The 27,994-nt window shown below is 48.7% G+C and overlaps 1 pseudogene; it reads right to left on the reverse strand.

Annotated features, from left to right (window-relative positions):
* Positions 1-220: 220 nt before the first annotated feature.
* Positions 221-27,994, reverse strand: part of LOC147113058 (uncharacterized) — a 52,112-nt pseudogene continuing 24,338 nt past the window's right edge.

Raw genomic sequence — 27,994 nt, forward strand, 5'->3', positions numbered from 1 at the left:
ACTGACTGTCTTTTGCAGCAGAGCTGCCGTTGCCTCCCTCCACAGGGGAACTCCAGCATTTCTCGATCTTTCACAGCACAGCAACAGGTGTGGGCAAGATGGATGTTGATGAGTGTGGCTGCACATGTCCTACCTCTTTGGTGTCACTCTCTTGTCACATGTCTAGTGCTGGAAATGCGCTGTCAGGAAATGCGTGACATCTGAAGGACAGCCCTGGTTTTCAAAGCTGAGCTGAAATAAAAAAATTGAAGAGGTCAAAGGTGGGAAATTCCTTAGGCTTGCCGTCACACACCCGCAATATTCCAACTGCAACCACAAGAAAATGATAAAGTAGGATGGGTGCGGACAGGGGTTCATCTCTAGAGGTTGTTAATGTACCTGCAGAGTTAGTGTCGCACCATCCCAGGGTCAGCTCCTGTGTTTGGGATGTTTTGTGCTCTCGTGCTGATCTCTGTGAGTACGCAGAAAGTATCTCAGTTCAGGCCAGTGCTGGGTATATGAAAGAAATAGTCAATGAAAGTATCAGTCAATCTCAGTTAATGCAGAGTAAAGCTCCCTCTACACTGTCTCATCAAACACTCACAGGGAAGGTACAGCACGGGTTAGATACAGAGTAAAGTTCCTTCTACAGTGTCCCATCAAACACTCCCAGGCCTGGTATAGCACTGGTTAGATACAGAGTAAAGCCTCCCACTTTACATTACCATCTAACACTCCCAGGCCAGGTACAGTACAACTTAGATGAAGTGTAAAACTCTCTCGAAATTGGTTGATCACACACAGCCAACTCAGATCCAGCATGTTTTAAATTCAGCGTACAGCTCCTCTGACACTACCCAATGAAGCACACCAGCTCAGGTACAGCATGGGATGAACTTAGAATAAAAATCCCTCTACATGTAAGTGTCAGGCAGTCCCAGGTATGATTAGGCACTTTCCAGCCTTCCGTACTCAATATCGAGTTCAACAATTTCAGATCATAACCTCGGCCCCCATTGCATTTTTACTTATATTTTTTATCCACACCTTTGTTTTGGCTCCCCCCTTTTTTTTCTCTCCCACATGGCAGCTGTCTCCCATTCTGCCAGCGCATCTCACACCTAATCTAGAGCCGTCTTTTGTCTCCACTAGTCCTATCACCATCTCGTCTCGTTTTGAATACCTCTTTGGGTTGAGGCGCCAAACTGGCGCCAAGTTCGCCTGGGCGCTGGTTTTTGCGCAGCGTTCGAAGCTGTAGCGATCGTCAGAAATTCAGTTGAAGTGCCCCTAGAGGGAGATGGGGCGAGGCTCGAGGCGCTCCGTGTCCCTCTTAGGGCGCTGAAACTGAATATCGCAGCGCAACGTGCCGCAGCGCCATACGCTGCGACACGGCATGCTGTGGTACTGCAGGCCTTCCTCCCACTGTTAAGGGGGAGGGGCCTGCAACAGCACGAACCCCGATCGCGAGTTCCGGCAAAAGAGCCCGGCACCAAGGAGAAGTGCTGGGCTCTCGGGAAACAGCCGGCAATGCCGCGGGGGGGGGGACCAGGAGGCTGGGGACGGAGGTGCTGGCAGGCAGCCGCCGAAAAAGCGGCCGCCCCGCACCTCCACCTTAACTTGCGCCTCTGCCGGCGCAAGAAGGCCCCGTGAACCGGACGCGGGTAGCGAACGGCGCTACAGCGGCGTTCGCTACCAAATATCGCGTTCTGGGCGTGAATGGGGCGCTGCGCACACTGATGATGTCATCGGTGGTGGCGCAGCGCAAATGGCTAACGCCACCATTAGCGCCCCTGCTGAATATCGCGGGAGGCGCAGCCAGTGGCGCTACAGCCACTGACTGCCTCTTTAGGCGCTAACAGGTGTTGCTACTCACCCAATTTTTCCCCCAATGTCTCTTCACTTCTCTTTTGTTCTCTCTCAGCCCCCAAACTGTCCTTTTAATTTGTTTCATTTCCTGTGTTTTTTCAGTCTTGACAAAGAGTTTCGACTTGAAACGTTGACTCTATTTCTCTCTCCACTGATGCTGCCTGGCCTGCTGAGTTTTTCCAGCATTTTCTGTTGTTGTTCCAGGTATGGGCTAGCTTTACATACAAGTTGAGCTCAATTGTACTTGTCGCATCAAAGGCAGTCCCTTATGGCATTTGTCGAAGAAGCACCCAGTAGATGGTTAGACTCTCACCTTGGCAAAATCCTGGACTGATGGGATCCTCAGTAAAGTTCCTCACCTTTACAATCATTGTTGGGGCTTCTTGTTTCATCCCGTCTTTGACATTGAGGGCCTTGGTCCCACCAGATCTGCTCTGTGAATCCAGCGACATTTCTCCAGTCCCAGTTAGTGTGATGATGATTTGGCTCCACTCTCTCCACCCTCCTGAGATACTCTTCACTACATGAAACATTTAATATAAAAATTATTAATTCTAGAATCTGTAATTGGAATACATTCAGTCTATTTTTGTTACTATGATTATATTTAGTTTGAATATGTTTGTAATGAATGACATTTGGTTGAATTACTTACCTTAATATTAAATTGTTCTTTCCTTTCCCCTATTTATAAGGACTAAACTCACTGGCAGTGTCAGCTGCCAAGTCCAGCTCATCCCACAGTGACTCCCGTTGATGCTGTGTAACCAGGGGTGTAAACCTGTCTCCAGGTGACATCACAGAGGAGCCAGGAAACATGTCACAAAGCAGCCCAAGCCCCTCCCACTCAAGGTATTACAGGGTCACATGACCAGTCTCTGCTCCTGGTGTGCAGTCTCACTGGGCATGAAAGCAGGTTGTACAATCAGTCCCTTCTCCAACCCTGGATATTACAGCCTCCTTTGTGCCTTGAAACAAGCCTATTCCCTGTAACAGGAAGGGTGCCACAAGCAATAAGTGGAGGGATCTTCATGGGTATCAAGTGGTGGGATCATCGGAGCACTGGTGTGCAGTCTCACTGGGCATGAGCGCAGGTTATACAATCAATCCCGTCTCCAACCCTGCTCCCATGTACTGAGACTCCAGTCAGGGAGCACAGACTCCCAAAATTACCACTGATAAATTATCCCTCCCATCTTCCAAATGTGAGGTCCCACTATTCAAAGGCCCCCATGTCTACCTCTTGCTTTATACACCAGAAAGTCTCCCCTCTCTTTATATCAGCCACTGTGTCTCCCTCCTGCTTTGGCAGAGAGAGGCAGTTTGTGGAAATGGTGTTTGGGATGAGGCAAGGATATCACAACCTCCTTTGTGCTCTGAAACAAGTCTATTCCCTGTAAGAGGAATAGTGTCAGAAACAATAAGTGGAGGGATCTTCAGGGTATCAAAGAGAGGGACCATCGGATCATTAATTGGAGGGTGCATCATGGGCAATAAATGGGGTAAAGCACCCTCTGTACTAGCCCATCAAACACTCCCAGGCAGGATATCAGGTTTAATCAGTTGGTCACACTGCAGGTAAAGGCTGCACAGGCAGGAAGGGAATGGGTGACCGCCAGGCAGAGTAGTAGGCGCAGGCAGGTAGTGCAGGGGTCCCCTGTGGCCATCCCCCTCTCAAACAGATATACCACTTTGGATATTGTTGAGGGAGATGGCTTATCGGGAGAAGGCAGCAGCAGCCAACGTCCTGGCACCATGGGTGGTTCTACTGCACAGGATGGAAGGAAAAAGAGCGGGAGAGCTATAGTGATAATGGATTCTATTGTAAGGGGAATAGATAGGCGTTTCTGCAGCCACAAACGAGTCTCCAGGATGGTATGTTGCCTCCCTGGTGCAAGGGTCAAGGATGTCTCGGAGCGGCTGCAGGGCATTCTGAAGGGGGAGGGTGAATAGCCAGTTGTCGTGGTGCATATAGGTACCAATGATATACGTAAAAACCGGGATGAGGTCCTAAAAGCTGAATACAGAGAGTTAGGAGTTAAATTAAAAAATAAGACCTCAAAGGTAGTAATCTCAGGATTGCTACCAGTGCCACGTGCTATTCATAGTAGAAATAGAAGGATATTTCAGATGAATACATGGCTAGAGGAATGGTGCAAGGGGGAGGGATTCAAATTCCTGGGACATTGGAACCTGTTCTGGGGGAGGTGGGACCAGTACAAACTGGACGGTTTGCACCTGGGCAGGACCGGGACCGATGTCCTAGGGGGAGTGTTTGCTAGTGCTATTGGGGAAGGTTTAAACTAAAATGGCAGGGGGATGGGAACCTGTGCAGGGAGACAGAGGAAAGGGAAGCAAGGATAGAAGCAAAAGACAGGAAGGAGAAAAGCAAAAGTGGCAGTCAGAGAAATCAAGGGTGTAAATCAAACATGGCCACAGTAAATAATAATTCTAAAAGGTCTAAGATTGTTAAAAAAACAAGCCTGAAGGCTTTGTGTCTTAATGCGAGGAGCATTCGTAATAAGCTGTATGAATTAAACGGATATGATATAATTGGGATTACAGAGACATGGCTCCAGGGTGACCAAGGCTGGGAATTCAACATCCAGGGGTATTCAATATTCTGGAAAGACAGGCAAAAAGGAAAAGGAGGTGGGGTAGCATTGCTGGTTAAAGAGGAGATTAACATAATAGTAAGGAAGGATATTAGCTCTGATGATGTGGAATCCGTATGGGTAGAGCTGAGAAATGCCAAGGGGCAGAAAACGTTAGTGGGAGTTGTATATAGACCCCCAAACAGTAATGCTGAGGTTGAGGATGGCATTCAATGGGAAATTAGAGATGCATGCAATAAGAACACAGCAGTTATCATGGGTGACTTTAATCTACATATAGATTGGGCTAACCAAATTAGTAACAATACTGTGGAGGAGGAATTCCTAGAGTGTATATGGGATGGTTTCCTGGACCAATATGTCGAGGAACCAACTAGAGATAAGGCCATCTTAGACTGGGTATTAGTAATGAGAAAGGATTAATTAGCAATCTTGTTGTGCGAGGCCCCTTGGGGCAGAGCAATCATAATATGAAGAATTCTTCATGAAGATGGAGAGTGAAGTATTTGACTCAGAGACTAGGGTCCTGAATTTAAATAAAGGAAACTACGATGGTATGAGGCGTGGGTTGGCTAGGATGGATTGGGGAATGTTCCTTAAAGGGTTGACGGTGGATAGGCAATGGCAAACATTTAAAGATCGCACGGATGAACTACGGAATTTGTTCATCCCTGTTTGGCATAAAAATAAAACAAAAAATGTGACTCAACCGTGGCTAACAAGGGAAATTAGGGATAGCATAAGATCCAAGGAGAGGACATATAAATTGGCCAGAAAAAGCAGCAAACCTGAGGATTGGGAGCAGTTTAGGATTCAGCAAAGGAGGACAAAGGGATTAATTAAGAGGGGGGAAATAGAGTATGAGAGTAAGCTTGCAGGGAACATAAAAACTGACTGTAAAAGCTTCTATAGATATGTGAAGAGAAAAAGATTGGTGAAGTCAAGCGTAGGTCCCTTGCAGTCAGAATCAGGGGAATTTATAATGGGGAACAAAGAAATGGCTGACCAATTAAATACATACTTTGGTTCTGTCTTCACAAAGGAGAACACAAATAACCTCCCAGAGATGTCGGGGAACATAGGGTCTAAAGAAAGGGAGGAACTGAATGAAATCAGTATTTGTAGGGAAATGATGTTAGGGAAATTGACAGGTTTGAAGGCCGATAAATCCCCAGGGCCTGATAATCTACATCCTAGGGTACTTAAGGAAGTGGCCCTAGAAATAGTAGATGCATTGCTGGTCATCTTCCAAAATTCTATAGACTATGAAACAGTTCCCATGGATTGTAGGGTAGCTAATGTAACCCCACTATTTAAAAACGGTGGTAGAGAGAAAACGGGGAATTATAGACCGGTAAGCCTGACATCGGTAGTGGGGAAAATGCTAGAGTCCATTATAAAAGATGTAATAGCAGAGCACTTGGAAAACAGTGACAGGATCGGACAAAGTCAACATGGATTTACAAAATGCTTGACTAATCTACTGGAATTTTTTGAGGATGTAACTGTTGAATAGGTAAAGGAGAACCACTGGATGTGGTGTATTTGGACTTTCAGAAGGCTTTCGATAAGGTCCCGCATAAGAGATTAGCGTGCAAAGTTAAAGCACATGGGACTGGGGGGTAAGGTACTGACTTGGATAGAGAACTGGTTGGCAGACAGGAAGCAAAGAGTTGGAATAAACAAGTCTTTTTCCGAGTGGCAGGCAGTGACTAGTGGGGTACTGCAGGGATCGGTGCTAGGACCCCAGTTATTCACAATATATATTAATGATCTAGACAAGGGAACTAGATGTAATATCTCCAAGTTTGCAGACGACACAAAGTTGGGTGGGCGTGTGTACTGCGAGGAGGATGCCGAAAAACTCCAGTATGATTTGGACAGGTTGGATGATTGGGCAGATGCATGGCAGATGCAGTATAATGTGGATAAATGCGAGGTTAGCCACTTTGGTGGCAAAAACAGGAAGGCAGATTATTATCTGAACGGCAATAGATTGGGAAAAGGGGAAGTGCAGCGAGACCTGGGTGTCTTTGTGCACCAGTCGCTGAAGGTAAGCATGCAGGTGCAGCAGGCGGTTAAGAAGGCAAATGGTATGTTAGCCTTCACAGCAAAAGGATTCGAGTACAGGAGCAAGGATATCTTGCTGCAGTTGTACAGGGCCTTGGTGAGACCACACCTTGAGTATTGTGTGCAGTTTTGGTCGCCTTATCTGAGGAAGGATGTTCTTGCCATGGAGGGAGTGCAGCGAAGATTCACCAGACTGATACCTGGAATGGCAGGAATGGCATATGAAGAGAGATTGGGTCGATTGGGCTTGTATTCGCTAGAGTTTAGAAGAATGAGAGGGGATCTCATTGAAACTTATAAAATTCTAACAGGACTAGACAGACTAGATGCAGGAAGGATGTTCCCGATGGCGGGGGAGTCCAGAACCAGGGGTCACAGTCTAAGGATAAGGGGTAAGCCATTTAAGACTGAGATGAGGAGGAATTTCTTCACCCAGGGAGTGGTGAACCTGTGGAATTCTCTACCACACAAGGCAGTTGAAGCCAATTCTTTAAATATATTCAAGAAGGAGTTAGATATATTTCTTAAGGCTAAAGGGATCAAGGGATTTGGGGAGAAAGCAGGGACAGGGTACTGAATTTGGATGATCAGCCATGATCTCATTAAATGGCGGAACAGGCTCGAGGGGCCAAATGGCCTACTCCTGCTCCTATCTTCTATGTTTCTATGTAACACGAGTTAGATACAGAGTAAAGCTCCCTCTACACTATCCCATCAAACACTCCCAAGGCAGGTACAGCATGAGTAAGATTCAAAGTGTTGGCGTATGGAACTCGGTTAATTCAGCTTCTGAAAGGTGTTCATGTTTAGTTCATTGAATATAGGAAAAAACGGTGGATGGCATCATTAGAGAGAGAGAGATATAGAGTGAGAGAGAGAGATACAGATTTCACTTAGCAACTGCTGGTGTTCGCAACCAACCAGCCTTGGATATGTTTATTTATGGTAAAAATGTCTAGAAACTAGAAGGGTTAGGCTTACCACAGCAAGGCCATGGTATTTTTGTGTGCATCATGTTGAAGAAAATGTAGCCTTGAATCTCTGGACTATGCTGTAGCTAGAGACTAACATATTATGCAATGCCAATTCCAGTTTGATAAGAAAACAATGAATTAATATAAACTTTTCATTTGTTCAAGCAGCTCGAGACAGGACCCATGCCTAAGTTCGTATACTCTATCTGTGACAATACTCAGGTTGTAAATTGCTTTTAATACTGAAGTTAAAGAATAAAATGATTATAACCAGATGACTGAATTTGTTACTACTCAAGTGCACAACAAAATGTGTTTTATAACAATATTTACTTTGACATTTGTGCTTTCAGTGTTCTACAGCATTGAGGTGCTGCAAACACTGACAATCACTGCACAGAGGTGCACGGCTGCACCCAGGCTCTCCCATGACTCTCTCCATATGCTTATGGAGGGAGTCACAGCGCACCGGGAGGTTCTCTTCCCTTCCAAAGTCGGAAGAGACCTCCCCAGGAGATCAACACAGCCTAGTTGCACATTGCATAGGAGGACACAAGCAGGAGCGTCATCAGGAGGACCAGGCTGCAGTGGCGCAAACCTTTCAATGATGTCAGTAGATCACAAAACGTTACTGCAAAGGCACACTCAACCTCATCCTGTTGTGCCACTCATTACATCCCCATCACTCTGCCTTCCCTACCCTACTGCTGCACATCATTACTCACACCAACTTACCTTGCACCTCCACCCATCCCTCTCTATCTATATTATCACATCCCCATCTCACTAGTTACCCCTCACACTCACCCTCATCCTAGTCCAATCATACTAACTAACAACACACAAGGGTAGGCACTTGTGTGTTTTAGCCAATGTTCATGTTAAGTTTCTGTTAATGTGCCGTCAAACATTGAAATCTTTATTTTCAACACTTTGCATTCTTGGACAGATTTGTGTGCATCTTTGGAAGTGGCTCAGTGTGTTGCAGTGAATGGTGAGACATAACGGTACCCCCTCCCCACAATGGTGATGAGTGTGAAAGAAATAAGAACATAAGAACATCAGAAACAGGAGCAGGAGTAAGCAATTCGGCCCTTTCAGCTTGCTCCGCCATTCAATAAGATCATGGCTGATCTTCTACCTCATCTCCACTTTCCTGCACTATCCCCATATCCCTTGATTCCCTTAATATTCAAAAATCTATCGATCTCTGTCTTGAATATACTCAATGACTGAACCTCCACAGCCCTCTGGGGTAGAGAATTCCAAAGATTCACCACCCTCTGAGTGAAGAAATTTCTCCTCATCTCAGTCCTAAATGGCCGACACATACTCTGAGACTGTGACTCCTGGTTCTAAACTCCCCAGCCAGCGGAAACATCCTCCCTGCAACTAACCTGTCAAGCCCTGTAAGTATTTTGTATGTTTCAATGAGATCGCCTCTCAGTCTTCTAAACCCTAGAGAATATAGGCCTAGTCTACTCAATCTCTCCTCATAGGACAATCCCCCCATCCCAGAACCAGTCTGGTGAACCTTCGTTGCACTCCCTCTATGGCAAGTATATCCTTCCTTAGGTAATGAGATCAAAACTGTACACAATACTCCAGGTTGGGTCTCACCAGGGCCCTATATAATTGCAGTAAGACGTCTTCACTCTTATACTCAAATCCTCTTGTAATAAAGGCCAACATACCATTTGCTTTCCTAATTACTTGCCGTACCTGCATGTTAACTTTCAATGATTCATGTACAAGGACACCCAGGTCCCTCTGAATACCAATATTTCCCAATCTCTCAACATTCAAAAAACACTCTGCTTTTCTATGGCTTGGGCATTGTAGGGATGCATTATGTTGTTGGTGTGGGATGGTGCCAACTTGGCACATCATGTGGCAGCCAGGGTGTGCAGTGTCAAGTGAAGTAAATGTGGCATTGTTGAGGCCATCCCTGGCGTCCCAGGCAGAAATCTGGTCGGGTGCTGATGCCCTCTGTTCTGTGCAGCATCAGGTGATTGCAGAGAAGGTTGGTGTGATTGTTGGTGCTGCTGGTGTGCCTGGTGATGCTGGTGTTGGGGCTGATCGTGGTCAGATTCTGAGGACCAAGGTGAGACAATATAAAGTACACCCATGCTGATGGAATAGATGGCAGGTGAAACAGAGATGACAGAAGCGGTCTGTCAATGGTGGGAGAGGTAATGAAGTCAGACTGGATGGAGACTTGTGAATCTGTAGTGGAAATGCAGTTTAGAGAAGCTAGTGGTTAAGGGAACATTTATCAATCAGCGGGGAGCTTTGACTTGACATCTGAAGCTGTCAACTCCACATCTGATTCAATGGCTAGTGACCTCCTGCCTCAGCTTCAAAGACAAGGTCTAGGCACTGCAGGAAACTGGTGGGCAACCTGTCAAATTCAAAAAGCTGGGGAAAAAAGCATTGTTAATGATTTGAATTGGGTCTCCCACCGCTGCCTGTTGGGACGGCTCAGCGCTGGCAAACCTGACATCAGGAAATGCAGGTGGGCATGTTTTGACAGCAGGTTCCCGACCGTGAACTCTGTTTCTCTCTCCACAGATGTTGCCTGACCTACTGAGTATTTGCAGCATTTTTTGTCTTCTCAGAGGCCTTCCTTTACTATCCGAGGCCTTGCAAACATTCAGCAGCACTCCCTACACACTTAAAAAACTTTTATCATCTATTGCAACAAGCCACTACTTCAGCAAAATTTTTTTTTAAACAGTCCAATAGCTTAAATGCAAACTTACATGAACGATGTGTGTGTCCCTTTAACAGGTGCTGACAGCGCCTCTGTGAGTCTGTATTCACACTGGGTTTACCTGGTGAGCTTAGGACCCAGCACTGAACTCAGCACTAGGGTCGAAGTTTGCCATGGTGATACTTCTTAATGGCAGTGCTACCAGGCCTAGAAAAAATTCTGAGGGACAGAATTAGTCTCCACTTGGAGAGACAAGAATTAATCAAGGATAGTCAGCATGGCTTTGTCAGGGGGAGATCATGTCTAACCAATTTGATTGAATTTTTCGAGGGGGTGACTAGGTGTGTGGATGAGGGTAATGCAGTTGATGTAGTCTACATGGACTTCAGTAAGGCTTTAGACAAAGTCCCGCATGGGAGACTGGTCAAGAAGGTAAGAGCCCATGGGATCCACGGCAATTTGGCACATTAGATCCAAAATTGGCTAAGTGGCAGGAGGCAGAAGGTGATGGTCGAAGGTTGTTTTTATGACTGGAAGCCTGTGTCCAGTGGTGTACCGCAGGGATCGGTGTTGGGTCCCTTGCTGTTTGCAGTGTACATTAATGATTTAGATATGAATGTAGGAGGTATGATCAGTAAGTTTGCAGATGACACGAAAATTGGTAGAGTGGTAAATAGTGAGGAGGGAAGCCTCAGGCTACAGGACAATATAGAGGGGTTGGTCAGATAGGCAGAACAGTGGCAAATGGAATTTAACTCTGAAAAGTGTGAGGTGATGCATTTTGGGAGGACTAACAAGGCAAGGGAATACACAATGAATGGTAGGACCCTAGGAAGGACAGAGGATCAGAGGGACCTTGGTGTACATTTACATAGATCCCTGAAGGCAGCGGGACAGGTAGATAAGGTAGTTAAGAAGGCATATGGGATACTTGCCTTCATTAGCCGAGGCATAGAATATAAGAGCAGGGAGGTTATGATGGAGCTGTACAAAACACTAGTTAGGCCACAGCTGGAATACTGTGTGCAGTTCTGGTCGCCACACTATAGGAAGGATGTGATTGCATTGGAGAGGGTGCAGAGGAGATTCACCAGGATGTTACCTGGGCTGGAGCGTTTCAGCTATGAAGAGAGACTGGACAGGCTGGGGTTGTTTTCCTTAGAGCAGAGAAGGCTGAGGGGGGAATCTGATTGAGGTGTACAAAATTATGAGGGGCATAGATAGGGTAGATAGAAAAGGACTATTCCCCTTAGTAGAGGGGTTAATAACCAGGGGGCATAGTTTCAAGGTAAGGGGCAGGAGGTTTAGAGGGGATTTGAGGAAAACCTTTTTCACCCAGAGAGTGGTTGGAATCTGGAACTCACTGCCTGAAAGGATGGTAGAGGCAGGAACCCTCACAACATTCAAGAAGCATTTAGATGAGCACTTGAAATGCTATAGCATACAAGGCTACAGACTAAGTGCTGGAAAATGGGATTAGAATAGATAGGCACTGTGACCCTCCCTCTGAAAAAGCTCTCCCCTTGTCCAATTGCCCCCGTGCCTTCTCTGAAACTCCCGACATTGCTCCAGTGCCAGCATTGAGGGAGATCTGCACAGTCGGAGCGGCCGTACTGAGGGAGCGCTGCACTGTGGGAGGGTCAGTACTGAGGGAGCGCCGCACTGTTGGAGGGGTAATACTGATGGTGCATTGCACTGTCGGAGGGGCGGTACTGAGGGAGTGCCGCACTGTTGGAGGGGTAGTACTGATGGTGCGCTGCACTGTGGGAGGGTCAGTACTGATGGTGCACTGCCCTGTGGGAGGGGCGGTACTGAGGGAGTGCTGCACTGTTGGAGGGGCAGTACTGAGGGAGCACTGCACTGTGGGAGGGTCAGTACTGATGGTGCGCTGCACTGTGGGAGGGTCAGTACTGATGGTGCGCTGCCCTGTGGGAGGGGCGGTACTGAGGGAGTGCTGCACTGTTGGAGGGGCAGTACTGAGGGAGCGCTGCACTGTTGGAGGGGCAGTACTGATGGTGCGCTGCACTGTTGGAGGGGCGGTACTGATGGTGCGCTGCACAGTCGGAGGGGCAGTACTGAGGGAGGGGCGGTACTGATGGTGCGCTGCACAGTCGGAGGGGCAGTACTGAGGGTCAGTACTGTTGGAGGGGCGGTACTGATGGTGCGCTGCACTGTGGGAGGGGCGGTACTGAGGGAGCGCTGCACTGTGGGAGGGTCAGTACTGAGGGAGCGCTGCACTGTCAGAGGGGCAGTACTGACGGAGCACCGCACTGTCGGCGGGGCAGTACTGAGGGAGCACCGCACTGTCGGCGGGGCAGTACTGAGGGAGCGCCGCACTGTTGGAGGGGCGGTACTGATGGTGCGCTGCACTGTGGGAGGGGCGGTACAGATGGTGCGCTGCCCTGTGGGAGGGGCGGTACTGAGGGAGTGCTGCACTGCTGGAGGGGCAGTACTGAGGGAGCGCTGCACTGTTGGAAGGGCGGTACTGATGGTGCGCTGCACTGTTGGAGGGGCGGTACTGATGGTGCGCTGCACAGTCGGAGGGGCAGTACTGAGGGAGGGTCAGTACTGTTGGAGGGGCGGTACTGATGGTGCGCTGCACAGTCGGAGGGGCAGTACTGAGGGTCAGTACTGTTGGAGGGGCGGTACTGATGGTGCGCTGCACTGTGGGAGGGGCGGTACTGAGGGAGCGCTGCACTGTGGGAGGGTCAGTACTGAGGGAGCGCTGCACTGTCAGAGGGGCAGTACTGAGGGAGCACCGCAATGTCGGCGGGGCAGTACTGAGGGAGCACCGCACTGTCGGCGGGGCAGTACTGAGGGAGTGCCGCACTGTCGGAGGGGCAGTACTGAGGGAGCGCCGCACTGTTGGAGGGGCAGTACTGTGGGAGCGCCACACTGTTGGAGGGGCAGTACTGAGGGAGCGCCGCACTGTTGGAGGGGCAGTACTGAGGGAGCGCTGCACTGTCGGAGGGGCGGTACTGAGAGAGTGCTGCACTGCCAGAGGCGCCCTCTTTCAGATGAGACATTAAACCGAGGTCCCTTCTGCCCTCTGAGGTGGACGTAAAAGATCCCACGCCCAGTTTTGGAAGAAGAGCAGGAGAGTTCTCCCCGGTGTCCTGTGGCCAATATTTATCCTTCAACCCACATCACTAAAAAAATCACTAAAAATCCGTTGATCTGGTCATCTCACATTCCTGTTTGTGGGAGCTTGCTGTGCGCATATTGACTGCCAAGTTTCCTACATTACAACAGTGACTACACTTCATTAGTTGTAAAGCACTTTGGGACGTCCTGAGGTGGTGAAAGGCACGATATAAATGCCAGTCTATATTTCAGTAATAAACGGTTCCAGTAAAGGCACACGTACACACATGCTATTAGGAGCAAGAACCCAGTGTGTGCTGATGCAGTGTCAAAAAGATGAACTGACTTGTGGTTTAAAGAGTCTTTTGGAGTGATTCGGGAACTGTTCTCAGAGTTTATACTGAGTCATTCAAAACAGCAATCAAACTATCCTGACAGCTGGCAACATAATCCCGTCTGAACAACTTGTATCAACTTGTTCAGGGCGCAGGATGTGGGAAATTCCCATCCTGGCACAAGCAGAAAAGCCTCGAGTTACTTTGTTATTCAGCGGGAGCTCGGCACTATATCTAACGAGTGCTGTGCCTGCCCTGGGAGTGCTCGATGCTGACACTGACATTTGCAGAGCAAAGCCACATATTTTACAGTAAATCTGCCTCAATGGCACAGTCATGGAATTATAGAATCTGATAGGACAGAAGGAAGCCATTCGGCTCATCATGTCCGTGCCGGCTCTTTGAAGAGCTGTCCAATTTAGTCCTACACCCCAACTTTTCCGCCATAACCCTGCAAATTAGTCGCCTTCAAGTACATGTCTAATTGCCTTTTGAAAATTCTTATGGAATCTGATTCCCTTTCAGGTAACGCGTTCAGACCTTAACAGACCTTCTCTGTGTGAAGAAAGTTCTCATTTCCCCTCTGGTTCTTTTGCCAATTATATGAAAGCTATGACCTCTGGTTGCCTACCCACTTGCCAGAGGAAACAATTTCTCCCTACTTGATCTATCAGAACACCTCAATTTGGAATACCTCTATTCGCTCTCACCTCAACCTTCTCAGCTCTAAGGAGAACAACCCCAGCTTCTTCAATCTCTCCACATAACTGAAGTCCCTCATCCCTGGTATCATCCTGATAAACCTCGTCTCTACCCTCTCCAAGGCCTTGACATCCTTCCTAAAGTGCGGTGCCCAGAATTGGACACAATATTCCAGCTGAGGCCTAACCAATGATTTGTAAAGGTTTAGCATGACTTCCTTGTTTTTGCATTCAATAGCCCTATTTACAAAGCCATGTATCTCATACACTTTCTTAACTGTCTTATCAACTTGCCCTGCCACCTTCAAGGATTTGTGAATATGTACCCCCAGGTCCCTCTGTTCTTGCACCCCCTTAAAATAGTACCATTTAGATTATACTGCCTCTCCATGTTGTTCCTTCCAAAGTTCATCACTTCACACTTATCTGCAGTAAATTGCAGCTGCCATGTATCTGCCCATTTCACCAGTCTGTCTATGTCCTCCTGAAATCTGCTACTACCCTGCTCACTATTTACTACGTTGCCAAGTTTTGTATAGTCCGCAAACTTCGAAATTGTGCTCCCTATACTCAAGTCCAGGTCATTTATATATAACAGAAAAGCAATAGCCCTAATACTGACCCCTTGAGACCCCCACTGCACACTTCCCTCCAGTCAGAAAAACATTGGTTCACCACTACTCTCTGCCTCCTATCCCTTAGCCAATAATGTATCAAGTTACCACTGTCCCTTTGATACCATATCCTTCTATTTTCTGAATAAGTCTATTATGTGATACTTCATCAAATGCCTTTTGAAAGTCCATGGGGGAAAAGTTCGTTAGCAACCAACATCGCCTGGGCGCTAAATTTAGTGCCCGGCGCAAAAATAGTGCCGGCGATCGCTAACTTCAGTTTTAGCGCCCCAAGAGGGAGGTGGAGCGCTAATTCAAACGCTCCACTTCCTTCTTAGAGCACTAACCCCGAATATCGGGGCAGTGCATTCTGCAGCGCTTTGCACTGGGCCACGTCGTGCTGTGTATTGGAAGGGCTGTTCCCCTCATTAAAGGGGAGGGCCTAAGCCCACAACTCTGTGGGGCCATACCTGGACCACCGGGGAGCGGGGTGCTGTGCCAACAGCCCGGCACACAAGTGAAGTGCTGGGCTGCCAGATCGCGGCACGGACCACGCGCTCAAAGACGCAACGAGCCACAAGCAAGTCGGCCGATTTTATTTTCCCCCCCTCGCCACCTCCCCTTTACTAACCGCCCCACGCGCCTCCTGTTGTCCGTTCCTGCCCCTTAAGTCGGTTGCTGTCATCGTCCAGCACAGATTATGGGGACGTGCGGCCAACTTTGCAGGCGGGGTGAAAACTGGGCGCTGCGCACGGTGATGACATCGTCATTGCCTGTGCAGCGGAGTGGGGTGGTACCGGTTACCGCCGCCGCTAAACTCGCGCTGAATTTAGCATGTCTCAGTAATCCCTACTATGTCTGGTTCCTCGCAACGCATGATTGCCTCCAGCTCCCCTGTTTTATTATGGACACTGTGTGCATTGTTGTACAGACAGTTTAACTCATTTTTAATAGTAGTTCCTCTCACTTTATTTTTAACCATCTTTTTAAACTCCTGTTTTTTAACTCTACTTATTCCCTAGCCATCAATGTCCTCCCTTTCTTTACTCTTTCCTATGCTCTCCTTTCCTTGTTTATATTTAGGCTGGTTTCATTTCTTGTCGATCCCTCCCCCCTTCTTACTAGTTTAAAGCCTTTGTCACCTCCCTATTTCCCATTTCTGCTAGGACACGGGTCCCACCCTGGTTCAGGTGGAGCCCGTCCCATCGGTACAGCTCCTTCCTGTCCCATGAAAAGGAACCCCTCTTTCCCACACCAGCCCTTTAGCCATGTGTTAATTCTCCTGATCTGTCTGCTTCTATGCCAATTTGCACGTGGCTCGGGCAGTAATCCAGAGATTATTACCCTCGAGGTCCTGCTTTTTAATTTTGCTCCTAACTCCTGATACTCCCTCAGCAGGACCTCCTCCCTGTTCCTACCTATGTCGTTTGTTCAGACATGGACCACGACAACTGGATTTACTTCCTCCCTTTCCAAGTTCCTCTTCAGCCGCTGTGAGATATCCCTTACCCTGGCACTGGGTAGGCAGCACACCAATCGGGATTCTCGTTCTTGGCTGCAGAGGAGGCTATCTATCCCCCTAATTATAGAATCCCCTATCACTACCACATTTCCGTTCTGCTCTTCCCCCCCTTGGACAGCCTTCTGAGCCACGGTGCCTTGGTCTGCATTGTGGCTGTCCTCCCCGCAGTCTTTCTCCTTGTCCTCACAGGTAGCGAGTACATCGTACCTGTTGGACAGGACCAGTGTCTGCCGGACCTCCTTCTCAACCTCTCCTAAATCCGCACTACCCGTCTCCCAAACAGTCACACCCTCCCCTTCCTGAACCTGTGCTTTCCTCTGAGGTGTGACTGTATTCAGGATAAAACTGTCCAGAAATTCCTCCCCCTCCCTTATGTTTCGGAGTGTCTCTAACGCACACTCCAGCTCAATGACTCTGAGCCGGAGTGACTGAAGGCAGAGACATTTCCTGCGGATGTGGGAATCCGGGACAGTCTCGCTGTCCACAAACTCCCACATACTACAGTCCTGACACTTAGTCCCTGCCATCTCTAGACTTTATTTTATTTATTTGCTCATTTAATTAGTTAAAGTTTTTAATCAAATGATTATTTATAGTTATATTAATTAATTAGTTTATCTAGTTAAGTTATTATTTATTAATGTAATAGTTATAGTTCCGCAGCTCTTAATTTAAACCACTGCACTAGCTTTGAGAACGAAACAACACTGTGAGACTCACCAACCAATCACTTACCTGCTATCCTGTGATGTCACTCCTAGATTTTTTTTTGCTCTCGTTCTCACTCCCCCCGCGCTCTCCCCCCGCTCTCCCCCTGGTCACCCCCCACTCTCTCCCCCGCTCTCCCTCCCCCGCTCTGCCCCCCGCGCTCTCCCCCTGGTCACCCCCCCCTCCCTCCCCCCCTCCCCCCCTCCTCCCCTCTTCCCCCCCTCCCCCCCTCTTCCCCCCCTCCCCCCTCCCACACCTCCCCCTCCCCCCTCCCCCCCACTCCCCCCTCCCTCAGTACTGCCCCGCCGACTGTGCAGCGCTCCCTCAGTACTGCCCCTCCAACAGTGCAGCGCTCCCTCAGTACTGCCCCATCGACAGTGCGGCGTTACGTGTACTGCCCCGCCGACAGTGCAGCACACCCTCCAGTACTGCCCCTCCGACAGTGCAACGCTCCCTCAGTACTGCCCCTCCGACAGTGCAGCGCTCCATCAGTACTGCCCCTCCGACAGTGCAGCACACCCTCCAGTACTGCCCCTCCGACAGTGCAGCAATCCCTCAGTACTGCCTCTCCGACAGTGCAGCGCTCATCAGTACTGACCCTCCGACAGTGCAGCACACCCTCCAGTACTGCCCCTCCGACAGTGCAGCGCTCCCTCAGTACTGCCCCTCTCGAATGTTTGACAGTTGAGGCTCAGGGAGCAGGTAGAACCCTCATGACATTTCAACTGTCGGTTAAGAAATGCCAAGATTCCGATTCCGTTGATCACTTGTAAACGTCAATGCAATGATCATTGCCAGCACTGGCGCTGGTGAGAGGCACATGCGCTTTGGAAAGAGGGAGAGAGAGAAAGAGAGATAAAAAGAGATAGAAGGAAAATTATGAATTTATAAGATCGCAGAGAGACCCTGGTTCCAAATGATTCGAGCTTGACCCATATTGGTGACAGTGATAAAACTTTATTCGGCACAAGCAAGATTTAATACATTACAGTATTCGAGCAGCAGTTTACAGAGTATAATTGAGACTTGTATTACCCCGTTATACACTGGGTAGAAGCAGCAGCCGTGAGTGAGCTGCACCCTGTGTCTCTTGTCTCTCCTCGCCTCCCAGGTGTCTCCTTGATCCTTCCTGAAATCTTCTACTCCTGAAATTGTCTAGAATTTGTGGCTGTCAAGACACCCACACCCACCGCCCCCTCTTATACCCGTACTCTCATTCAAAACCTATGGAGTCCTCCTGAACCGATCACTGGCTGACACCCAAACCCAAAATCCAATCATAAAGATGCCCGTCTGCAGCAGCTGGGCTTACACAAGTTCTAGTCCTATGACCCCCTGACATCATCTGTTTTTGACCATCAAGACTCATATCTGGGGTAGCTATGGCAACACAATCGGAACATGTCTCCACAGGTTGAGACATGGCCCCTGCTGATGGCCTTTGTTTTTAATTCACTGCAGAGTGTGGTGTATGTAACCTGTTCCACCTTAAGAGAACTACCTTAAGAGATGTACTACTTTCTCTTGGCTGCTGTATACTGTAATACCAGTGGTGACCACACCGGTATATAAACGTTGTGTAGTGATTTGCTGGGCAGTTCAGCCCTGACCTCCGAATAGTAAAGACCTGTTAAAGTTATTCTTGTTGTCTGTGTCCAGTGATTTATAATAAACATAACTGGGACACACAGACTCAACAGTGGTGACGAGTCCGATCTTACCCTGCGACAGTTTTACATCCAAGTCAGCTTCGTCCTCAGAACGGGCGTCGAGAAGAGGCATCCACCCTCATCATCCTGCTGAGCACCACATCGCACGGGAGGCATCGAGAACCCGGGTTAAAAAGAAAAATTCTGACCACGAAGCCCTCCATCAGCGACAGGCAGTGATCATCCCTTCTACCACGGTGGTGGGTAAGCCGATCAGCGACACGAGCAGAAAGTCGGCCGCGTTGGCTGTAGAGTAGGGGAGGGAAAACGGAGGAAAAAGGGCGGAGAACTCGACCGCGGCCTGTGAAAATGGCCGGGCTGCAATCGAGGCCGAGAGGCGCAGCGACTGGGGCAGCGTTAAGGCCACGAGAACCGCGGAGAACTCAACCGCAGCCGGTGTAAAGGACCGGCCTGCAAGTGGGGCTGAGAGGCGCAACAGCAGGGGAAGCGTGAATGCCCACGGGAACCGCGGGGGAGCAAAAAGCAGCGTCAGGGAATTGAGAACCGCTGGGGAGGCGAGAACGGCAGCAGCACGGCAATCGCCATTGCAGCCAGCGGGGGAAGAAGGCAAACGCGGGAAGCCGCCATTGTAGTCGGCAGGGGAAGAAGACGAGCGCGGGAAAAACCGCCAAGCGCGGGAAGCCGCCATTTTAGTAGGCGGGGGAAGAAGACAAGCGCGGGAAGCCGCCATTTTGGGAAAAAGAAAATTTAAAGAAACTTGCAAGGATGCCTAAACATGGTAACATCAATGCTTTTGATAGCGATGTCGAAGATTGGGCCACGTATGTAGAACGCATGGAAGTTTATTGTAAAGCAAATGAGGTACCAGATGATAAGAAAGCACTAACCTTATTAAACTCAATGGGTGCGAGGACGTACCTTGTATCACCAGATAAACCGGCGGATCAGACTTTCGCGAATATTGTTACTGTCCTGAAAAATCATTTAAACCCCATGCCGCTGCTGATAGCGGAACGATTTAAATTTTACAGAAGAACGCAGCTGAAAGAAGAAAGCAACGCTGAATTCTTAATTGAACTGCGTAAGCTATCAAAGTACTGTCAGTTTGGAACAGGACTAGCAGATGCGCTGAGAGATAAATTTGTGTGTGGATTGTTAAAAGAAGGAACACAAAAGCGACTGCTAGAAGAGAATGATCTTACGCTTGATAAAGCTGTCACTATTGCAGCATCGCACGAAGCCGCAGCGAGAGGCACTGTGGAAATGCAGCTAAGGTCATCGGAACTCAGCACCAATCAAATGGCCTTGGGTGCAGTAAAGTGTTATTGTTGTGGAAAGACAACGCACGATCAGAACCAGTGCTGGTTCAAAAATCAGGAATACAGAAAATGTGGCAGGCTTGGTCACATAGCTAAAGTATGCCGGTCAGGAAAGAAGACCAGCAACAAAAAGTCACCGCAGGAAAAGTGCAGAAAGGTACACAAGGTGACAGAGAACAGTTCGGATGAACAGAAGTCAGATTCAGACTCCAGCAGTAAGGAACTGGGTTGTCTAAGAGTACACAATGTGGGTAATGAAGCAGACCTCCAAACTATCTGGGTCACACTTCAGATAGCAGGAGTCCAAGCGAAGATGGAATTGGACACTGGATCGGCATTGACGGTCATGAATAAGCAAGATTACAAAAGGTTATTCCCACATATTCCCCTACGGGATACGGAGATTGTATTGAAAACATACACGGGGCAAAGAGTATACCCCATCGGAAAGATAAAGGTAAAGGTGGTCCACAAGGGCAAAGAAAGCCGAGGAATGGACTTATATGTGCTACCTGAGGGAGGTCCACCACTACTGGGACGGGAGTGGATCAGGAGAATAAATATGGACTGGCATTCCTTAAAAGCACTAACGGTAGATTCCGGTAAAAAAGATGTCAAACCTAAACGATTGTCCAGAATATTGGACGATGCTAAAGAGGTGTTCCAACAGGGACTGGGAAAACTGAGAGGAATTACGGCAACCATCAAGGTTGAAGAACATGCAAACCCGAAATTTTTCAAAGCCAGACCGGTACCTTATGCGATACGACCTGCTGTGGAAGCTGAGCTGGAAGGGCTAGAACGTTCAGGAGTACTGTCTAAGGTGGACTGGAGTGAGTGGGCCACACCCATTGTTCCCGTCATGAAGCGTTCATCGAGCAACAAGCCGGGGGAACCGGGGAAGGTTCGCATCTGTGGAGATTTCAAGATCACTGTTAATCCGGTGCTTCACACGGTGCAATATCCGCTTCCGCGGATTGAGGATATCTTCGCTTCGTTGTCTGGCGGGAAACACTTCACCAAGATAGACCTGGTGCAGGCGTACTTACAGATGGAAGTTGAGGAAGAGTCACGCCAGTATCTCACGATCAACACGCATAGAGGCTTGTATCGGTATAATAGACTGGTTTTTGGAGTGGCATCGGCTCCAGCAATTTGGCAGAGGGCCATGGAGCAGGTATTACATGGAATTCGAGGCACACAATGTTACCTGGACGATATTCTGATTACAGGAGATGATGATGAGGAACATCTTGCAAATTTGGAACTGGTGCTCACCAGATTGAAAGAATATGGACTTCGAGTTAATCGCCAGAAATGTGAGTTCTTTCAGAAGCAAATCTCGTACTGTGGTCACGTCATTGACCAGGAGGGGCTTCACAAGTCACCTGACAAGATCGAAGCTGTTGTGAAGGCTCCCGCTCCGGAAAATGTATCCCAGTTGAGGTCGTTCCTAGGGTTGATTAACTATTACCATAAGTTCCTGCCAAATTTATCCGCGGTGCTACACCCGCTGAACGCTCTTTTGCAGAGGGGAGTGCCATGGAAGTGGAGCAAGGACTGTAAGAGGGCCTTTCGCAAAAGCAAGGCATTGATCACCTCAGAGGAAGTGTTGGCTCACTTCAACCCAACGCTGCCTATTCGTTTGGCTTGTGATGCTTCTCCATATGGTATTGGGGCAGTACTCTCACACAAGTTGCCAAATGGCTTGGAGAGGCCAGTCGCGTTCGCATCCAGATCATTGACCTCCGCTGAGCGCAACTATGCTCAGATAGATAGGGAGGCTCTCAGCCTTGTGTGGGGAGTAAAGAAGTTTAATCATTACCTGCAGGGCCAAAAGTTTACGCTACTGACAGACCACCAGCCGTTGGTATCCATTTTTAACCCTAAGAAGGGTGTTTCGGTGATGACAGCACAGAGGCTTGTAAGGGGTTTTCCTCGAGAGGTTTCCCTGAGGTTTCTCTCTCTAGAAGCCTCTCTCTCTTGCACAGTAAAACTTTGAGTGGTTCGACCCACTCACCCCTTAGATTCTATAATCTGGACTTAGGTGCAGGAACTGCAATGCAGAGAAGACTCTTGTAGACCAAGTTTGATGAATAAAAATGAAATTTTATTGCAAATGGAAAAATATCAAATCAAATGCAACAAAGACAAGAGTACGGTACATGGGAGGGAAAAACAAATACAAACAAATCATAACGACATTATACTAACTAAGGCAAATATAGGCATCTTATACTCTACAAAGATCATCATGAAATAAAGAAACACATGGAACATCGAGGGACAACAACTCATGTTAATTGTACCCTTAAATCCACCCCCTTATTAAACCTAACTATCTGATTGTGAAGGGCCAGAAACATGCTCACCAATCCCACTAGGAAGTGCAAGGTTTTGAAAACGAGGCTGCTGGGGCTGCAACGACTGTCCGATTTTAAACTGTCCTTTTTCTCCGCTCTCTTTGTGACTGTCCGAGCTTGTTGATTCAAGCTTCCTCCAACGTCTTCTCCCAAGCTGTGTCTTCCTCCTCAAGCTGCGTTCCGGGCTGCTGCGTCCTGGTCCTGTGTCTCAACTCGTCCAAGCTGTCCCTGGGGTCGTTGCCCCTGTCGCGTCGTGTCCCACTGCCGTGTCCTCCAAGCTGCTTGTTCAGCTTGCCTCAAGTGTCGCTTCCAACCCGGTGCTTCTGCTTGTTTCAATTGCTGAAAAGTCTCTTCAGTTATACCTTTCTTCCCGAGGCTTCACTTCCCCCCCCAAAATCAGGTGAGTCTTTGTTTTAACTTTTGGTGGGCTTTGAGCACAGCGGAGCAGTTATTATATTTTAAATCATTTTAAGCAGCTGGTAACAGGCCCATCTCTGGTTTGAAATGGCTTTCATTGTTTTTTAATTTCATGCTAATCCTGTTACCGAGCCCTTGGTGTTGTCCTCATGAATAAGTTATTGTCTCTTTCATCTGGGTCAACATTTAGATGGCCTCTGTCTCCAGCCAGATCTTGAGTGGATCTGCATCTAATCCATATGCATGCCTGTGGGTCTGGCTTTGTTCTCTCAGAAACAGCTTCCAGAACTTGCTATGGGTTCAATCCACATAGTTGTCTGAGGTTGTGCAGGAACCATTTTAAAGTGTCCCAATAAGCTGGTCACATGATACAGTGGCCATTTTGTATGCCCCTTTTTCTGGGCTTCTTTTAAAACAGTCTTTAAAATCATGGCCTCTTCTGCCCATTGATCCTTATTAATATGAAATCCAATTTTGCGAATCCTACAGGCTCCAGAGATGGTCCCTTTTCCTAGGGGCACATCAATATCAGATTGAATTCAAAGGTACAAAGCAGCATGGTAATGCTGATGGGCTGTCGCGCCTGCCATTACCTACAGCGGAGGAGGCACCGACGGTTGACCCTGTTGAGTTATTTCACTCGACCATCATCGAATGTTTACCAATCACCAATGCAAGTATTGAAAGAGAAACCAGGAACGACCCGACACTGTCCTGGGTCTACGAATTGACAGTGAAGGGATGGCCAGCACATGGTGATCCACTGTTACCGGCATTCTCAGCAAGACGAGAACAGCTGTCCGTCTGTCAAGGAACATTGATGTATGGAACAAGGGTGATTATTCCTCCTAAGTTAAGAGAGAGAGTTCTAAAGGAACTGCATGAAGGTCATCTGGGGGAGTCAAGATGAAAAGCCTTGCTAGGGCTTATGTGTGGTGGCCGGGTATCGACCAACAGATAGAGGATCTGACGAAAAGCTGCTCAGGGTGCCAAAAAGTTCAAAATGCACCTCCGATTGCACCGCTGCATCCATGGGAATGGCCTTCAACCCCATGGCAACGTGTACATATTGACTTTGCTGGTCCATTCATGGACTCCATGTTTTTAATTGCGGTGGACGCACATTCTAAATGGCCAGAAGTGATTAAGATGACTACCACTACCTCGGGAAAGACGATCGCGGTGCTAAGAACGATATTTGCAAGAAATGGATTGCCAGAACAAATATGTTCAGACAACGGACTGCAGTTCGTGTCAGAAGAATTCCAGAAATTCATGAAGAAGAATGGGGTGAAACATTATACCTCTGCCCCATATCATCCGGCTACAAACGGGTTGGCCGAGAGATTTGTACAAACGTTCAAAAAAGCAATAAAGGCCATGAGCGAAGATCAGATTCCACTACAACACAAGGTGGACAATTTCCTACTGGCATATCGAAACGCCACTCATGCAGTGACAAACCAAAGTCCTGCCATGATGTTCTATAACAGGAGGTTGCGGTCCAGGTTGGACTTGTTAAAACCAAATGTGCGGAGGGAAGTCGAAAACAAACAGTTCCAGCATATAAATAACAAGACCACTCGGAGTTTCGAAATAGGACAACCAGTGTTAGCCCGGGACTATAAAAATGAGAAATGGCAATCTGGAACAATTCAGGCCAGACAAGGACCCCTGATGTACACGGTAGATATTGGTGAAAATGTAATACGACGTCATGCTGACCAACTGGTAGAATCGAGAACAAGGGTCGAACCCAGGGTTACGGCAGAGACAACCGTGGAAGAAGTTAGTGAACCTGAAGCATCTACCTCAGAAGTGAATGTACCTGATGATGATGTCCAATCCATAAGAGATCAACTAGATGAGTCACCCCAGCAACGAGAATCAGAGACCCCTGAAAGGCGTTATCCAACTCGGATCAGGAGGCCTCCTCAGAGACTGAATCTTTGAACTGTTTTGCATGAAGTTGTATATACATATATATATATGTTATTATGTTATGTTAAATGGGGATATACACTGTTAAGCTAAAAAGGGAGGATTGTGGTGTATGTAACCTGTTCCACCTTAAGAGAACTACCTTAAGAGATGTACTACTTTCTCTTGGCTGCTGTATACTGTAATACCGGTGGTGACCACACCGGTATATAAACGTTGTGTAGTGATTTGCTGGGCAGTTTAGCCCTGACCTCCGAATAGTAAAGACCTGTTAAAGTTATTCTTGTTGTCTGTGTCCAGTGATTTATAATAAACATAACTGGGACACACAGACTCAACACAGAGGTTATAACATTCTAATGCAATGGCAACTGCAGCTGACCTTGGTTCCCAGGCTAACTGCAGTCTATTCGACCGTGGCAATCTCTTGCTCACCCCAGGTTGTCTGGTGAAAGCCTACTCACAGATTTTTAAGCATAAGAAAAAGGGTTACATGTTATACATAATTCAGGTTATCATTGTATGCAGTTAATGATTATAAACTTCTACATTTAATCCTTACACATGATTATAGATCTCCGACAGTGCAGCGCTCCCTCAGTACTGCATCTCCGACAGTGCAGCGCTCCCTCAGCACTGCCCCTCCGACAGTGCAGCGCTCCCTCAGTACTGCATCTCCGACAGTGCAGCGCTCCCTCAGTACTGCATCTCCGACAGTGCAGCGCTCCCTCAGTACTGCCCCTCCGACAGTGCAGCGCTCCCTCAGTACTGCCCCTCCGACAGTGCAGCGCTCCCTCAGTACTGCATCTCCGACAGTGCAGCGCTCCCTCAGTACTGCCCCTCCGACAGTGCAGCGCTCCCTCAGTACTGCCCCTCCGACAGTGCAGCGCTCCCTCAGTACCGCCCCTCCGACAGTGCAGCGCTCCCTCAGTGCCGCCCCTCCGACAGTGCAGCGCTCCCTCAGTGCCGCCCCTCCGACAGTGCAGCGCTCCCTCGGTACTGCCCCTCCGACAGTGCAGTGCTCCCTCAGTACTGCCCCTCCGACAGTGCAGCGCTCCCTCAGTACTGCCCCTCCACCAGTGCAGCGCTCCCTCAGTGCCGCCCCTCCGACAGTGCGGCGCTCCCTCAGTACTGCCCCTCCGACAGTGCAGCAATGAACGGGCATGGGTTGGGGTGACAATAACACTTTTTTGGGGGAGGGAATTTACTTGAGGGAAATTGAGGGATAAAGATAGAAAGAGGGAGAGAGAAAGTTTGTGAGTACTGAAGAGCAATCTTTGTTGTGATGGTAACCACAGGGAAATCCGCCAACACTTCTTTACCCAGAGAGTGGTAAGAATGTGGAACTCACTACCACAGGGAGTGGTTGAGGCGAATAGCATAGATACATTTAAGGGGAAGCTAGATAAGCACCTGAGGGAGAAAGGAATAGAAGGATATGTTGACGGGGTGAGATGAAGAGGGGTGGGAGCAGGCTCGTGTGGAGCATAAACACCGCCATGGAGCTGACGGGCCGAATGGCTTGTTTCTGTAATTCTTTCGGAAAACTCTTCCTCATTAATCTCCATCTTGTTGCCTACTTCTGTAAAACCTGAAATGCAAAATATACAGCACTTAAATAACAAAGCAATGAAAAATGTGCTGAGATAATAAGGAAGTTACGATAGATAAGAAACTATGCAGAAGAATGCAATATCACTTAGTGATGTGCCAAGAAAGACCATCTGAAAATACCAGCAGGTCTCCTGTAGCATTGCTGGAAAGTGTTCCGTGACCTAGATTGCACTTTCTAAAAATGATCATACGCCCATGGGAGGGTAATCGTGGCAACTGTACTGCCCTTCAATACTGTCTCTCATTCTCTCTCCCCCTCTCTTTCTCTCTCTCTTGCTGTTTCTCTTTAGTTGAAATACAGAAAATGTGATGGAGTTATAGAACACATGACTGAGACAGGGTAAAAATGTAACACAGCTCATTGATACAAGCCCTCGCAGATATAATACGTCTTATTATCTTTGCAAAATGTGCTTAAGGTGCAAGTAAATTCCATTCCCCCCAAAAGTGTTACTCTAACCCCGACCTACCACATTAGTTCACGTTTAACACGTATCCGTTCATTGCTGCACTGTCGGAGGGGCAGTACTGAGGGATCGCTGCACTGTTGGAGGGGCAGTACTGTCGGAGGGGCAGTACTGAGGGATCGCTGCACTGTTGGAGGGGCAGTACTGAGGGATCGCTGCACTGTCGGAGGGGCAGTACTGAGGGAACGCCGCACTGGTGGAGGGGCCAGTACTGAGGGAGCGCCGTACTGTCGGAGGGGCAGTACTGAGGGAGCGCTGCACTGTCAGTGGGGCAGTAATGAGGGAGCGCCGCACTGGTGGAGGGGCCAGTACTGTGCTGCACTGTCGGAGGGGCAGTACTGAGGGAGCACCGCACTGTCGGAGGGGCATTACTGAGGGGGCGCTACACTGTCGGAGGGGCAGTACTGAGGGAGCGCCGCACTGTCGGACGGGCATTACTGAGGGAGCGCTGCAGTGTCGGAGGGGCATTACTGAGGGAGCACCGCACTGTTGCAGGGCCACTACTGAGACAGCGCTGCACTGTTGCAGGGCCAGTACTGAGGGAGCGCTGCACTGTCGGAGGGGCAGTATTGAGGGAGCGCTGCACTGTCGGAGGGGCAGTACTGTGGGAACGGTGAACTGTCGGAGGGGCAGTACTGTGGGAGCACTGCACTGTCGGAGGGGCAGTACTGGAGGCAGCGCTGCACTGTCGGAGGGCCAGTACTGAGGCAGCGCTGCACTGTCGGAGGGGCAGTACTGAGGCAGCGCTGCACTGTCAGAGGGGCAGTACTGAGGCAGCGCTGCACTGTCGGAGGGGCAGTACTGGAGGGAGCGCTGCACTGTCAGAAGGGCAGTGCTGTGGGAGTGCTGTACTTTTGGAGGGGCAGTACTGGAGGGAGCGCAGCACTGTCAGAGGGGCAGTACTGAGGCAGCGCTGCACTGTCAGAGGAGCAGTACTGGAGGGAGCGCTGCACTGTCAGAAGGGCAGTGCTGTGGGAGTGCTGCACTGTCGGCGGGAGCGCTGCACTATCAGAGAGGCAGTA

This window comes from Somniosus microcephalus, chromosome 9 (assembly GCF_052327205.1).
Source record: "Somniosus microcephalus isolate GS21.2 chromosome 9, FLI_Smic_1.0, whole genome shotgun sequence".
Lineage (NCBI taxonomy): Eukaryota > Metazoa > Chordata > Chondrichthyes > Squaliformes > Somniosidae > Somniosus > Somniosus microcephalus.